Genomic DNA, 14060 nt, shown 5'->3' with positions numbered 1-14060 from the left:
AAATCGATGATCAGGAAATCAATCAATTGAGGATTTCACATAACATTGTAAGGATGAAAAAAGTATGCAAGAATACAAATTAATTCATGCTTAGTTTATTCATTCTAATTTACTATGTTAAATAGCTACAAACATTACCAGTTAAGTCAGATTGTTCGCAAATTGTACATTTACACAGTTGCTGGGTTCTCAACAATGTCATTAATTATTTTCTGTGGTATTTTTTAGTCTCAGTACAAGTTCAGTTTTTGTGCTGGTTCAGAAAGTGTCCTAGGATAAAAAATGGTACAAAACAGACCACAGCTGTTCCCCGAGGGTGGGTACTAGCCAAGGGTATGTTCTGGGTGGGTATGTGCCTCCCGGATCTCCAAATTTGGACTTCCCCCTCATACTGCCTGTATACTGGAAAGGCTTCGTCATGAGAAAATCTGTTTAAGGCTTTGCATAATACAGCATGCTGTATGCTGTTCGTGTTATGCATGGAGTAACACAAAAGATGATCTGGATTTTGGACAAAGTATCAACTTGTGAAGAGGGATGCCGCAGACAAAGGGCCAGTCGAATGTACCTTATTCTCCTTTGTTTTCGCGGGACTTAAATTTCGCGATCGCGTAGAAAAATTGTGTTTGCAGGGAATTTAATTTCGCGAAATTGACGATTAAGTGACTTTAGTTTTTCTTTTTTACAAAAATTGTATGTTAATCAACAAGCGAAACAAAACCAATATGCTGCCTCTTAGAGGCAGCTGTATTCCTCTAAAAGTCAGTATTACAGTAATAAAAAAAGTCTTCTTGTTCTTCCGAGTCATTATCGAGAGCATTGTTACATGTCCTTTCTAGGAGATCTCAATAGAACCTTCAATCTCTTCAAATGGATCCTCAAGGGGGAGACTAAACCATTCATCTAATTGTTGGACGATGCCAGCCTTTTCCCACCCTTTAGTGATGTGATACGTGAAATGGACGATACGCCAAGGAACAGGGGAATAATGGAAAGATACAAGGCATTCGTAACTACACACTACAAGGAGCCGGGACAGGATGGTCAATTTGACGACTGTCCAAAGGATGTATTGGAGGAACTGTGCGAAGGTGATTACTCAGATGCCGAAGAAGAACTTGAGGCGAATCTTGACACTGATTAACACCTAAAGTTGAAAGATGATAGCTCCTTGTACTAACACCTTGTGTTTAACACCTTTAGGACCCTTGAAAACGCAAATACATGGTTTTTCTATGGCCATTAACTTTCGCGAGATCAAAGTTCAAGTTATTTTTCGCGGGTCCTTTTTAAAATCGCGAATTTAAGAACCCGCGAAAATTAAGGAGAATAAGGTATATGTAGTTACTGTCGACTGCCGACTGTCTGTAGGTTACGCTAATATAGTGCTATAAACATGTACATGTAGCCTTGATGATACACATGTAGCCCTTGACAGTAAAATAACCTAAGGGCACAAACGTCTTGTGTCAATGAAGCAAGCCTTGGAATAAGCTGACATTTTTATGATTTTTATTGGTAATAAAATTGGCGGCATCTTACCAGGGATCCCATGCACTGAACAGGATCTATTTCTACCCAACTATCCACATACTAACAAAAGTTTCTTTTTCTTCAAGTTATTTACTGAAAATAACGATGGTGTCATGGTGTCCCCAGGCCGATCCTCTGCTCCTTGACCAGGAATTGTAAAATACTACAAATTCGTCTGCAGATGGACACTAAAAAATCGTTTAGTTGATGGGAAACATATTTAGGCTTGAACGGGATCAAACCTGAAGTTTTTTCAGGCTTTCTTTTCGCAAAAAGTTGCGTACTAACTGCGAGGACATTTCTTCTAGTTACTCTTTCATTCATATATGTTTCATATATTCATATTCACAAAAAAGGATTCATCAAAGGTTTGGAAACGGAACGATAGCACCTTCTAGAATATCCTACGGAGTATAAAGAATAAGCGTGAAAGGACTGCAAAGTTACAGCTATATACTTAATAAATATAAAATGTCAAAATGCGAGGAAATGTTCTCTTCCAATCCCATTTTCTGAGCTTAGGCCTTAAATCAAGATCCCCTGGTCCGAGAAAAGGAACACTTCTATTAAGCAATGATACATTAATTTACAGTGCGGCATTTCGGCAAGCATTAAGAACAGCCGCTGCGTATTGCTGCCTATTCTCCTCCGTCCTCTGAACTTCAGGATGCCCATAGGAAAGTTTCTCCATATCAATCAGCTCCTTCACCGTTTCTTCAGCGACTTGCTCTCCATAAACCATACTCTTGATCGTCTGCTTGACGGCAACCGCCAATTTTCCAACAAGAGCATTTCTGATTGACTTGTTGTTTTTCAGTTCTTGGATGGCCTTTCCCGTCATCCGTTTTGTTCGTTCTTCTTTTTCTTCGATAGCACGTGCATCCTTAATGTAAAGCGAGGCAAAAGAAGGCTTTAGACTTGATATCCATCCTTACTAATTAATCTCGGGTTTTTTGAGAAGTAAAAAGAGTCAGATTGGTACTCTAGCCACTGGCCTACAAGGTTCGGAGCGGTGAGCTAATCCAAATCTACTGGCAGTGATTCGATTATAAGCAAACCGGCAGGGCGGTTGCTGGAGACAGAAAAATTACTTCTCTTTTGACAACCAAGTGTGAATTTAAAAGCGAGTTGAAGCCTTGAGCAAAGGGAACTGTAATACCAAGAGTATACTGAAGGCTCAGTAAAGTACATGTCACTTGTCTATTTTATATCAACTCTTTCTGTAGCCCCATTCAATTGCATTCAACTTGGGAGCTTAATGGAGTAGGAACGCTTATTAACCGATAAGCACTGAAAGAGGGTGCTAGAGTACCAAGGATGTGCAAGCTTTGAAATTAATAAAAATATTTTATTTTCATACTCAGCTGTATGCAGTTGAAGAAAGAACAAATGAATGATACCTTTCGTGTGGAGCTTTGCATTACTAAATCTTCAAAACCAAGTGGTCCCTTTGAAAGCCTTAAATTCACGATTACAAAACGACACATTTTGCTTCTAGTCCTGAATTTACTAGCTTAGAAAACAAAATTCAATATCTTTACTCCGTCTACAGGCATGCTGTCGTTTGAATCACTTTGGAGGACGCTAAAAATATGATTCAAGTTTAAATTGAGAACGGCCGGGCGTTTTTATTTTTGTCACTCTGACAAATGGAACCCAGGGAACCATATAACGTTGACATCAAGAATACATACGTCTCACCCATTCTAGAAATATATGTCTTTGAAAAAATAAACTTGAAAGATGATAACTCCTAATTCCAAAAGGGCTCGTTGCAAATACTCACATAACCTAATATTTACCTTAAAATCACTGAAATGAAAACTGGACACGTTCTCCCTCGTCAGAGTGGCAAATTCGGTTAATCTATGCCGAGCAGGCCACAAGGCAGCTATTATTGGAGAGTAGTCGAAATAATCCTCCTTTGGCGGGACAATCCCCTGATGTAATTCCCACTTCCAAGGGTAGGGGTGGCTTGTTACTGAAAATAGTCAAAAGGTTACAGTATTAAAAGAACACTACAGTGAGCTATCGTCACCCAGCAATAAATGTTTCTCTGCTCCATACTCGAGCAAGAGAAATTAAAACGTGCAATATAATAAGCTGAGTTTGAAAGAAAAGAGAACAAAAGCTAGATTGCATCCACCAAATTCACATTTCACAGAAATGGTTATCGCCTATTCCGCCCAACAATAGTGTTTAACTGCACCAAATAGGGCTTTGTTTACACCGGGAGCTTGTTGTGTCAAGACCAGTAACTCGCTAAAGGGAAAAGTGAATCTTAAGAGAACACCAGAGACACCGAAGCATCCAATGACCAGAGACCTTTTAAGCGAGGACAAGAGGTGCCGAGACCAGAACCTTTAAGCCACACCCAGAGACATCGAAGACGCTGGAAAAAGAAGACAATTGAATTTATAGGATTACTTGAATAACTAGACCATTGGCTTTTAAAAGAACTGCTCGCTTACAAACCGACACAAAGTCAACCACTGAACAAAGAAACGAATTCGGGCAATTAAGAGTTCTAAATTTGGACTTGATAATTGACCATATCACCCGCAAAGTTTTCATTTAATGCCTCGAGACATATATCCTCTCATTTAAAATCCACACAGATTGACTGTCACTGATTTAAAGTGTCCACTGTCTTTTCGTTCTAACCCCACGGTTAAAATTTCAGACTACACACTCACCTGGTTGTGGAAATTTGTGTTTCTTTATCCAGTCAAATCCTGGACTTTCACTGGACAAAACAATTCTAGGCACCAGTCTCTCTTCCAACAGCAACTTATAGAATGCGGCCCACAGCTCATCAGTGACGTAATCATGCCCACTCGAGTGCAGTCCATATACGTACATACCAGCTTCAAAAAGCTTAACTTCGACATTTTCAATCTCCTCTCTTCGGCCATTTTTCTCTTCCTTGAAAACTGTAAGAATCCTGTTGTCCACAGACAGAGCGCACAGCACAGGCTTCTCGAAGTGGAAACCATTGGGAGCGTAGCATCCTTGAAGACAAAAATGATTTAAAGAACATTTTGGAAGGCCAAGGGAAAGATGATGATTTGCAGAAGTTGGGGTAAAGAAGTCTCATGCCCGGTGAGACGTATTCAACAGTTAAAAATCGTGATCCTTTCTTGTACTAAGGCACTATTTTGTAGCTGCCGAATCGCAGCAAGTTAGTGCTATTTCAACTCACCTGGAACTCTCTCAGAGCACAGTTTCACGTTTTCCAGAAATCGGTTTTCCCATACGGCCACAAACTTTTTCATTTCGCTCTTCCTGCGGCTTTCACGGCCCTATAACATTTCAAAAATCTATATAAATGCAATTGCTTATTAATCATGTCGTAAGGAAGTGATTATTCTAATTTGAATACATTACTTTTCCTTAAGAAAGCATAAGAGGTTCTCGTGTCATTGATCGTTTAGACAAATGTACAAGAAACCTTGACAAGGCCTAAAGAGACAGCGTTTACGGGAAAGCAGACATTTCAATACTCAGTGGCTAGTATCATGAGATAAGTAAAATCCCCATTCTAACATTTTTACATTACGGTGTGTTAATCTATCTACAACCCCTTTCTTCGCGAGTGCGAAAAAATAATCAGTCATGTAGAATTCTTTCGTTCTCTACCTCTTCTTTATCCCCGTCGTCCTTCCCATTCGCGCCATCTCCATCATCGGCATCTTTCGACTGCAATGACAATGATGATGAAAGTAAGGACTCAAGCCGGCATGGTATGGTTCGTGTGGAAGATTGAATCACAATAGAATTGCCTTAGTCTGTTGACTACATCCAATGACAATAGACAATCTATTAAGTGGAATGAAAGAAGACACAGACCACCAACCTGAAGAACTTCTTCAAAAAGATAGAGGCAGCCCTCGAGAGGCCGAGCAGTTTAATTTTAAGTTAGAGAGGGGAATAGAGAAGAAGTCCTGGCTAGCCGATTCATCTTAACAGCCAAGGACCTGGTACTGAATACTACTAAGTGGACGTCAAACAAAGATTCAGTAAAAGAGCAACTATGTATGACAATAACAAATGTAGTTTGTCCGCGCAACGCAATTGCTCTGGGACTCACTAGAAAGGGGAACATAACAGAGTAGCTGTACTTATTCATTGGGGCATGCAATGTAACGGTGAAATAATGTGTATTTCATTCGTCATATGAAGTCCGGGTCGTTTTCAAAGTAATAATAAAATTAAAAAAGGTAGGTAAGAAATGGTAAAACGTTATATTTTGCAATTAAACACGTATTTTGACATTTTTAACGAGCCTTTGTCTGATACGCTCAGGTAGCAAGTTCCTGAGCGTTGACGTCAGGCAATTTGGAAACGTCTATGACCATACTCCTTGGTAAAGAATGCCAAATAGCCAGCATGTTGCGATATTAGATACCCTTGATGATTCATGTCGAATAACGCATGCTACTGCAAGATTTTTCCATATTTGCGATCGGTAATCTGGTAATCAGTCTAAGTGACGTCATTAAATCGTAGCGTACTACACCTATTTTACAAGTAATCTTTCCCCGGCGTTGCCAGAATCTTCTTTATATTATCATATTAGAATATGACGGGAACTATAACATTGCATGATTATACCAACTGTAGATACAGCTGTAAGAAATATAATTAATTTTTCACTAGCCATTTCTCACCTTCTTGCCCATGTACAGCTTTTTAATACTCGCGCGATGTCGTTGCTCCTGGCGCTTGAGCTGTTCCACTCTTCTCTCAAGATGCCGATCTTCCAACGTCATCTTACTGAGCCTTTCCTTTACAGCAGGCACCTGCTCCTCCATCTCTTTCAAGGAGTCCTGACGACCAAAGAGATCATCCCTACCGAAAAATGCTTCACCGACTTTAATGAACTCAACATCAAGCTCGAAAAGGATGTCCCTCCACTCGTTCCAGAGACGCCTCAGGACCTCCGTTAGTTTCTTCTCGAATCTTCTGCTATCAGCGGACTCTGTTTTGCTGAGGTACCCTGCACACTCCACCGAAGGAGAAGACCACAGATTTAGGCTACCTTGCCTTCCCTGGTTGTATCCCGCAGCTTGCCGATTGGCAATGAGAGCTTGGTTGTTTTCGAGTGATAAAATGTGGTCTTCAATGGCTCCGTGCAATTCCTTTATTTGCACAGCTTCCACTTCGTCGGAGTGAATTGAAAAGAGCCGCTGGACAACCTCTCGTGTATGAGAGGCAAGGACTGGTCTGATGGCAATTCCAGATAACCATCGCCTCAGAAGTACCAGCAATGGTTCATAAACGTCACGATGGTTCAGTACACGTGGAAGATTCTCGTGTAGGTATGACGACTGTCTTGCAACAGACGATGGCATTTTTATTTTATCTTCATCTGCTTGTTGTTTAGGCATGCCAGCACACTCTGCTTCATGGTGGGTTTTATGCTGCTTGCCAAAAACTTCAGTGAATAAAGATTTAAGCTTCTGCTCATGGATTTTGTACAGATCGTTTCTTCTGTTTTTCTTTGAGTGTGCTCGGCAAAGCTCGTCACAGGCGTCGACAACTATTTCTTTGATAACAGCATCTTTGGGATTTTCCTCGGGTTTTCTCTTTTTTAAAACGTTTATGAACTCGCCCAGCAACCTCGCTAGTCGAAGACATTCCTTAGTTTGCGATTCCTTGATGCCTGTCCCTCGCATGACCTGAAAACCTTCCTCAGGAAAGATGCAGGTCTTAATTTCTTGAGAGACAGATGACACAAGTTGCAAAGAGCGACAGTTAAGATCAACAATCGCATCGACATCACGAGATTTAAGGTCCTCAAGTGGTGTCATCAGGAAGGCTATACACCAGCAGTCAATCGCATGAACGGAAAAGCCGTCTGCTATCATCATTTGTCGCCACTTTGGCAAACGGTTTAGGCCATATGCATCCTCTGGGTCGTACAAAGAGTGAGTTCCCTTAATCTGTCTAAATGATCTTGACACGAGTTCTTGTACAACCGAGCATGCGCTTCGGCGAGCTGCCATACAAACTCACTTTGAGCTGCGTTTAAGGAAGAAATTTCCTTTTCTTGACAGCACGACTGCACACTTTTGACCAGTTCCGATGCCTGCTGCATGTTTGGACGACCAGGAAGAGACTATCTCGCCAACTGTTACTCCAGCCTGAACATTGACTTGAAAGAGGTCGAGAACTGCCAGGGTTACATCAATTGGCAAACTGCTTCCGATCATGTTACTCAGGTGACTTAGCTGCGACTTCACAAGCCGGAAACAACAAGCAGACTGGTAAAAGACCAGGCCGTGAGACGAATATACGGAGGCGGGTGTCTCCACACGTATTGCATTCATTGTGTCGTAAACCGCAGTATGAAAACTTAAACATTCCCCCTTAGCCATGCTCTCTGTTTCTTCAATCTTCTTGCAGGCGTTCAAGATAACCTCTGAGCACTGGGAAACGTGGTGCTTATCTTCTTTAGCCCAAAATAGAAGAACTTCTGTGGAAGGGGTCGCGGCTAAAATGGATAAGAAAACTTGTACATCGTCATCAAGGCATGAAGAAAGTGTTCCACATTCAGCACAACCAGGTAATGTAAGGGCACCATTTCGGAACTGAGGACCGAAAAGAAGGTTCCAAAGCAAACATGCGGTTTCGGTGAGGTCTTCCTCTTGCCCGAGTATACGTTTTAAGTGGCGAATCATTTTCTGGGCGATAAACACTGGCGTTAGAGTACTATTTTGTGACTCAGTGACTGCAGGTTCGTTCCCCACAGCTGAAACCTGCCCGGTTGGTGTTTCTTCTGGTGCAAACGTAAAACAGACATCTTCGATTTGTATCACAGACGAGGTAAAACATCTAAGCCGCTCAACGAAATCGAAGTTAGGAAAGATAAGGTCGCACGCAAGTGCTGCCTCTTCAGTTGAAAGGGAAGAATGGAAGACAAGCCATTCAAGCTCGCAACATGAAATTCTTCTTTTATTCCTGTACCGACCCAGCAGTCGTAAAGCACCTTCACAAGTGGGGGAACTTTCCATTTTTTCGTTAACTTTCTTGAGAATTTCTCGCGCTCGGTTTGTCAACTCAATTATCTTGTCTTGGCAGTTGGCGGTAGTGTACACTTTCCAAAGAAGCTGGGGGACTTTCAAGTAGGAGAGAATAGAGGCGTTTGGTGAGAAATCCCACTTCATGATAACGTCCTTAACAAATCTTTCCCTCTCGTGTTTTTCGACTTGGTTTTGCAGCAGGTATTCAAAGCTAAGCATCGTGATGGGAATCATCTCTGCTGGAATAATGCAAATAATGCATACCAGTTCTCTCAAGATTTCCAGTACAGCCCGCACACAAGTCGAATTTTGGATAGCCACTTGCAAAATGGACAGAAAATGGACAAAAAAACGCTCGTCTAAATCGTTTTGGGAACCAATGAAGTGGTATATGTCCATCAGTCTATCCTTGGAGAATGAACTGGAGTTCATCGTGGACAGAACAGTACATAACGATTCATAATTGTCGTTTGGTGGGATTCTTGAGAGGTTAGCCATCATTGTAGGTTTTTCCAGCACTTCCATGATCTCATCTAACCTTAGATGCATCTCTTCTTGGTTGCTTCGACAACCATCATTTTCAGTGGGATAAAGAGGAATCAAATTGCTCAAGGCGTATTCCATGCCTTGTTCTGCTAAAATATCTGGGCTACTAACGAACATTTCACAGACCTTCTGGACTAACAGGAACTTTTCTCCTCCGGAGAACACGACTGATCTCAAGACGTGAGTTAGGCATAAAACAAGGGTACCTAGTACATGGTTAGGAGCATCAGGGGATGACGTAATGACGTCTAGGTCTGTGATATCATTCAGAAGTCTCTCAGCAGTTTTCCTTACTTCTCCAAGAATCTGCAACATCTCAGATTCAGACATAATGCCCGATACTTCGCGAATAACAGGCAAACAACACAAACGGTCTATCTCTTCTTTGAACGAACCCAGAGATACCAATTTCGCGACTTCCAAAACCCACACTTTTTGAAGATTGGACGGTATAAGGAAGTAGTGGAGTTGTTGTCCATAAAACTGAGTACACAAATCTTCCTCTTCTTTAAGTACGTTTACCACCACAGTATACAGAAGATCAAAATACTCATTTGCTTCATCTCTGAGGTAATAGCAGCTTGTCAGTTCCAAAATGTGTATACTGTTTAATAAACCCTTGCTGGACTCCTTTGATTTCTGCAGTATTTTTACTCTTCGATCACCTGATATAGGAGTAGCTGATAGCAACGAGAGTAGCTGAAACACATTGGTTCTGTCGTTGTCAACAAAACGCTTGATAAAGCCAAGAGTCTCAGACAGGATCTCATCTTTAAACTCAAGACTTTCATTTAATGTCACTCTTCCAACGAAATCTTGGAAAATCTTTTTGTCTTGCTCCTCGAACTGTTTAGCCAAATTATTTAGATCTTGAAGAAAGCTTTCTTTGGAGCTGAATGGTAACTGTTGACAGAGACTCAGCTGTTTAATGGTATCTATAGAAAACTCCCAGTTGGGTCCTAGACTTTCGTTGTCGATGCAGTACTTGAGCAAGCCAATCATCTCATTTATCCTTTCTTCGGAGAAGCTTTGCTGAGACATCCACTCTAAGAACCGAAGAGGTGGGCTCTGTTCAGAGTCAAAATAGGTTTGACGTTCTTCAGCTGGCACATTGGAAATCTCCGAAGCTTTTTGGATGAATACTAATACATCCGAACGGCAATGGAACGAATTTGGAAACAGCTTTATAAAGCACAAGAGGAAAGGCTGCCAAACGGTTAACGAGGACAGTATAGACCGAGGATGCCCATCCAAAAACTTCAACGTCCTTTCCGCTCTTCCTTCTAAAAGACAATGGTCTTCACTAGGCGATTCGTCCACGAATAGTTCCATCAAAGCTGCAAGACGTTCGTAGTCTGCATCAAAAGAAAAGGTTTGCTTCCAGAATTTCAGCACTTTATTGACCAGTACTCCATCTGGGAACAACAATAACACTTTAAAGACAAGGTTAAAGGCCACTTTCAACGGGATATAAGTGCAAAACATCATGAAATGGTAAACAGGTTGAATTTCTTTACAAAACTGGTCAAGGATCTCTTCAAGTACTTTGCTGCTAATGTTTGTTGTTGCTAGGAGCTCAAGAAATGTCTTCATCATGGGGTGATGGAGACAAAATTGATTTAAACGTTTGAAAAATATATTCAATGTTTCCTCGTCGGATGGTAGCTTAACTTCGCTACCACTAGCTGTAATTTCTTCAAGAATAGCCAAAAAATCGCTTATAGCTAATTTGTTACGAACAGTATTTGTTTCAGGCAGGGGATATAAAAACGGCAAAACTTCCTTTGTGAATAGAAATTTGCCCATCTTGGCTAAAGCAGATGCAAAGCCATTGCTGACGTGCTCTAATTTCAGTAGTCTCATCCAATTTGTCAAGAAAACTGGTGACACCAAGTGATCACTTCTCAAAGCCACGTTTTGCGCCACATGCTCGTCGATACAAGATCTTTCAGCGTCAGCAGAAGCAAACTTTAATGTTTCATCAACGATTTCCTTAATTCCGCCACAATCTCTTCTGTTTTCAAATATCGCGAGTAATTCTCCGAAGATACGTCTCGTCCCACTGACTTGTACCTTCGGGTTCGCTACTTGTTCAGCTTTTTCTAGGACAATGCTAGCAAGTTTTCCCTCCTGAATAATCAAAACAAGGCCCAGTAACATGGAGACAACTTCAGTTGAAAGGCATTGCTTTGGTTGGGGAGGAAAGCAGAATTTTAAAGCTTTGACATAGAAATCAAAAGCAACTATTTTTGTTACGTCGGCTGTGTAGCAGAAAGAGAAGCAAATTTCAAAAAGCTTTGTCAGTTCATCAACACATTTTGGAGAGTCTTTCATAAAGATTTGCAGAGGAACAACTCCCAGATTAAAAACTTGAATTACGTGATACTCTTCCAAGAGACGAACTTTTTCAAGGAAGGAAGTCTTCTGATTTTCGTCTTTAAACGGAAGTGCTTCCAACTTTGTCCAGATTGCCTTAAACTTATCTTTGACAGTGTCACCGAGTGGACTACCATTTTGACCCAGTGTCTGCGAACTCTGTTGATGACTGCTACCAGGCATTTCAGGAGCGTTGTCGTTCGGTTCGTCCATTATAAGGAGATGACTGTGTGGACACAGGCACTTTGGCACAGAGATCAGTGGGGCTGGAAGTAGACCAAAAACAGAAGTTTACGTGAAATGATATTAACCCATAAGGGGTGCACCCCTTATGGGTGAGGGGAACAGACGACTGTCCTTTCAGGTTAAAGCATGATCAGTCTGGTTTAAATTTTACGTTACAATGTATTCAAAGAACTGGCCATTTTGGTATTTCTGATCACACCGACAATAGGTTCGATGTCTACGCTCTCTTGAGCATGAGACGTCCTCTCCGATACATTCGTTCAAAGACGGTGAGCAGGCTTACTAACCAAAACAGTGGCGAGTACTATTCCCAAGTCGCAATTCGTTTTCCTTTCTGTGTAAACGGGAAGACAGGAAGAGGCCGTGTAATAGGATGCAAAAGTTTCATAATGCAATGATGTATTTCTGGCGGAAAGAGTTATTTCTCTTTGATATCAAGAACAGTTTGGTGTTAAATCGATGCTCTCTGCTTTATTTGCACTTCTTTATCACCTACACCCCCATTAATGTAGAGTGAGATGAAGTGTGTAAAGACACACTAATTGAAGCTGCTTCTACATTATAGCTTTTATTTCTCTCTTTGAATCAATGCTCCAAGGCATTAGGAAAAACTGGTAAAGTAAATCAAGGGGCATAGGGTGTATGGACTCCCTGTAAAATTTAACTCCCCTCTCAATGATGTTCTAGGGGATCGTTTCTTCTGACCTTTCAACTGATGGGATTGAGGAAAGAATAAGTCAAGAGGGGCGTTCAATAACGTAAATAATTTAATATGGTATATCATTACTGCGCAAATTATGGATTTCGTGGATGCGACACAGCTTGCATTTGTAGTACTAATTATGTAAAGTTGGCACACACGAGGGGAGACAGCCTAGAGACTTTCCTTGGATAAGACCCTTTCAAGACGGGACAGGTCCCTGGGACTTGTTCCCTCAAAACAAGCCATTTTGAATTCCGGGGAACAAAAATTTTGTGCCTGTGACTTTATTTTTTAGTCGAAATAAGTAATTCAAAAGACAGTGTAAGCTCCTGCAACTATAGCCTGCAGAACCGGCGTTATGTTTTTGAGTTTTTCAGGTTCGCGCGGAGCGTGCGTGACGCGCGACGGGAGGCGACTCGCGCTCCGCGCTCGCCACGTAGGGGATTTAGCTTCCCATTTACGGCTATCGCCAAAAGGGCAACATCAAGTCGCTGTTTGTTCTAAAATGCATAAACTTGCATTTCTCATACTCACTTCTCTCCGCGTTTTCGTGTTTGCTCGATAGCTGTCGCCGACTGGGTGGAGATAAGCTTAAACCAAAAAAGCTTCATTGTTTTTCATCAAAGAGAAAATTTCAGCCTGGCGTTTGCCGTCACTAGAGCCGTACAACAATAGCAAGTCCCGGTGCGATCCTTTGTTTGCGGCGACGTTTATGTCCGAGAAGCGCTCTATTCGGCCAGAGTTCTGGGAGCGACTGAGGAATAAAGCCGTCGTTACACGTTGAACTTTTAGCTGAAACTTGTGATCAACGGCGAACGAGACCAGTTTCACGAAGTGGTGTTACACCGTGAAACCGGCTTGTTTTTTCACCGCTGCGACCGTAGCGACCCGTTGAAGAAGTTGAAAGCGGTTCTACTTTTCGTGAAACTTGTCTCGCAACGGAAGTTCGGAAAAGTTTCCGGCACAAAAACGACCATGTTACGGTGCAACGCCTGCTGAAACTTGTTTCGCAGCGCCGTTGCACACAAGTTTCAGCTAAAAGTTTCAACGTGTATTAAACGGCCTAGAAATTTACATCAGAGCTTACTTTCCGAAAGCCCCTTCCTTTCTCTCTTGTGGTCAATTTTGAACGAAAGGAGATCCACAAGAATGAGGACAACGAGAAGTGGGAGCTAGAAAGCCGGTGGTTTTTGGTCTCACGTAAAAAAACTATAAACAGAGAAAGCAGGCTTGTTCGGAAGTGTGAACACACTTTAACAACTGAAAAATAAGTTGTTTGCCTTTGTACTGGGATACGAAACGACTTATCCTAAGCAATAGGGCATTTTCATGTACGTTCTTACCTGTACGATCTACGACTATCGCTGATACGACTTTACCCTAACGACGAATCACTGTAATTTACTAAACCGGTGCGTTCGATCAAAAAACGTCTGAAACGTAGCTACTACTGGTAATGCCATGGACATGACCAAGAATAAAAGAAAAATTGTAAGAGCATATCCATCAAAACTTTCTTACCTTTCTATCTTCAGCGATGATAGACGATTTCTTCTGATCTGCTTCGCAAGCGTTTTTCACTTCCCGGAAAATTAACCGGAAGCTGAAATCGAAATTCTTGGGAAAACGAA

General features: G+C 41.6%; 1 pseudogene across 1 annotated transcript; it reads right to left on the bottom strand.

Annotated features, from left to right (window-relative positions):
* Window positions 1-651: 651 nt before the first annotated feature.
* On the bottom strand, window positions 652-14026 carry LOC146454266 (uncharacterized; annotated as a pseudogene). Its single transcript, XR_014859290.1, has 7 exons — window positions 13951-14026; window positions 6204-11746; window positions 5173-5232; window positions 4736-4835; window positions 4230-4544; window positions 3336-3514; window positions 652-2416 (listed from the first exon to the last, which is right to left on the bottom strand). The product of XR_014859290.1 is annotated as an uncharacterized LOC146454266 (transcript).
* Window positions 14027-14060: the final 34 nt, after the last annotated feature.

Source organism: Pavona decussata, unplaced genomic scaffold (genome assembly GCF_977016875.1).
Source record: "Pavona decussata unplaced genomic scaffold, jaPavDecu1.1 SCAFFOLD_303, whole genome shotgun sequence".
Lineage (NCBI taxonomy): Eukaryota > Metazoa > Cnidaria > Anthozoa > Scleractinia > Agariciidae > Pavona > Pavona decussata.
The sequence above is the reverse complement of the archived record's forward strand: the minus strand, read 5'-3'. Positions and strand labels throughout refer to the sequence as shown.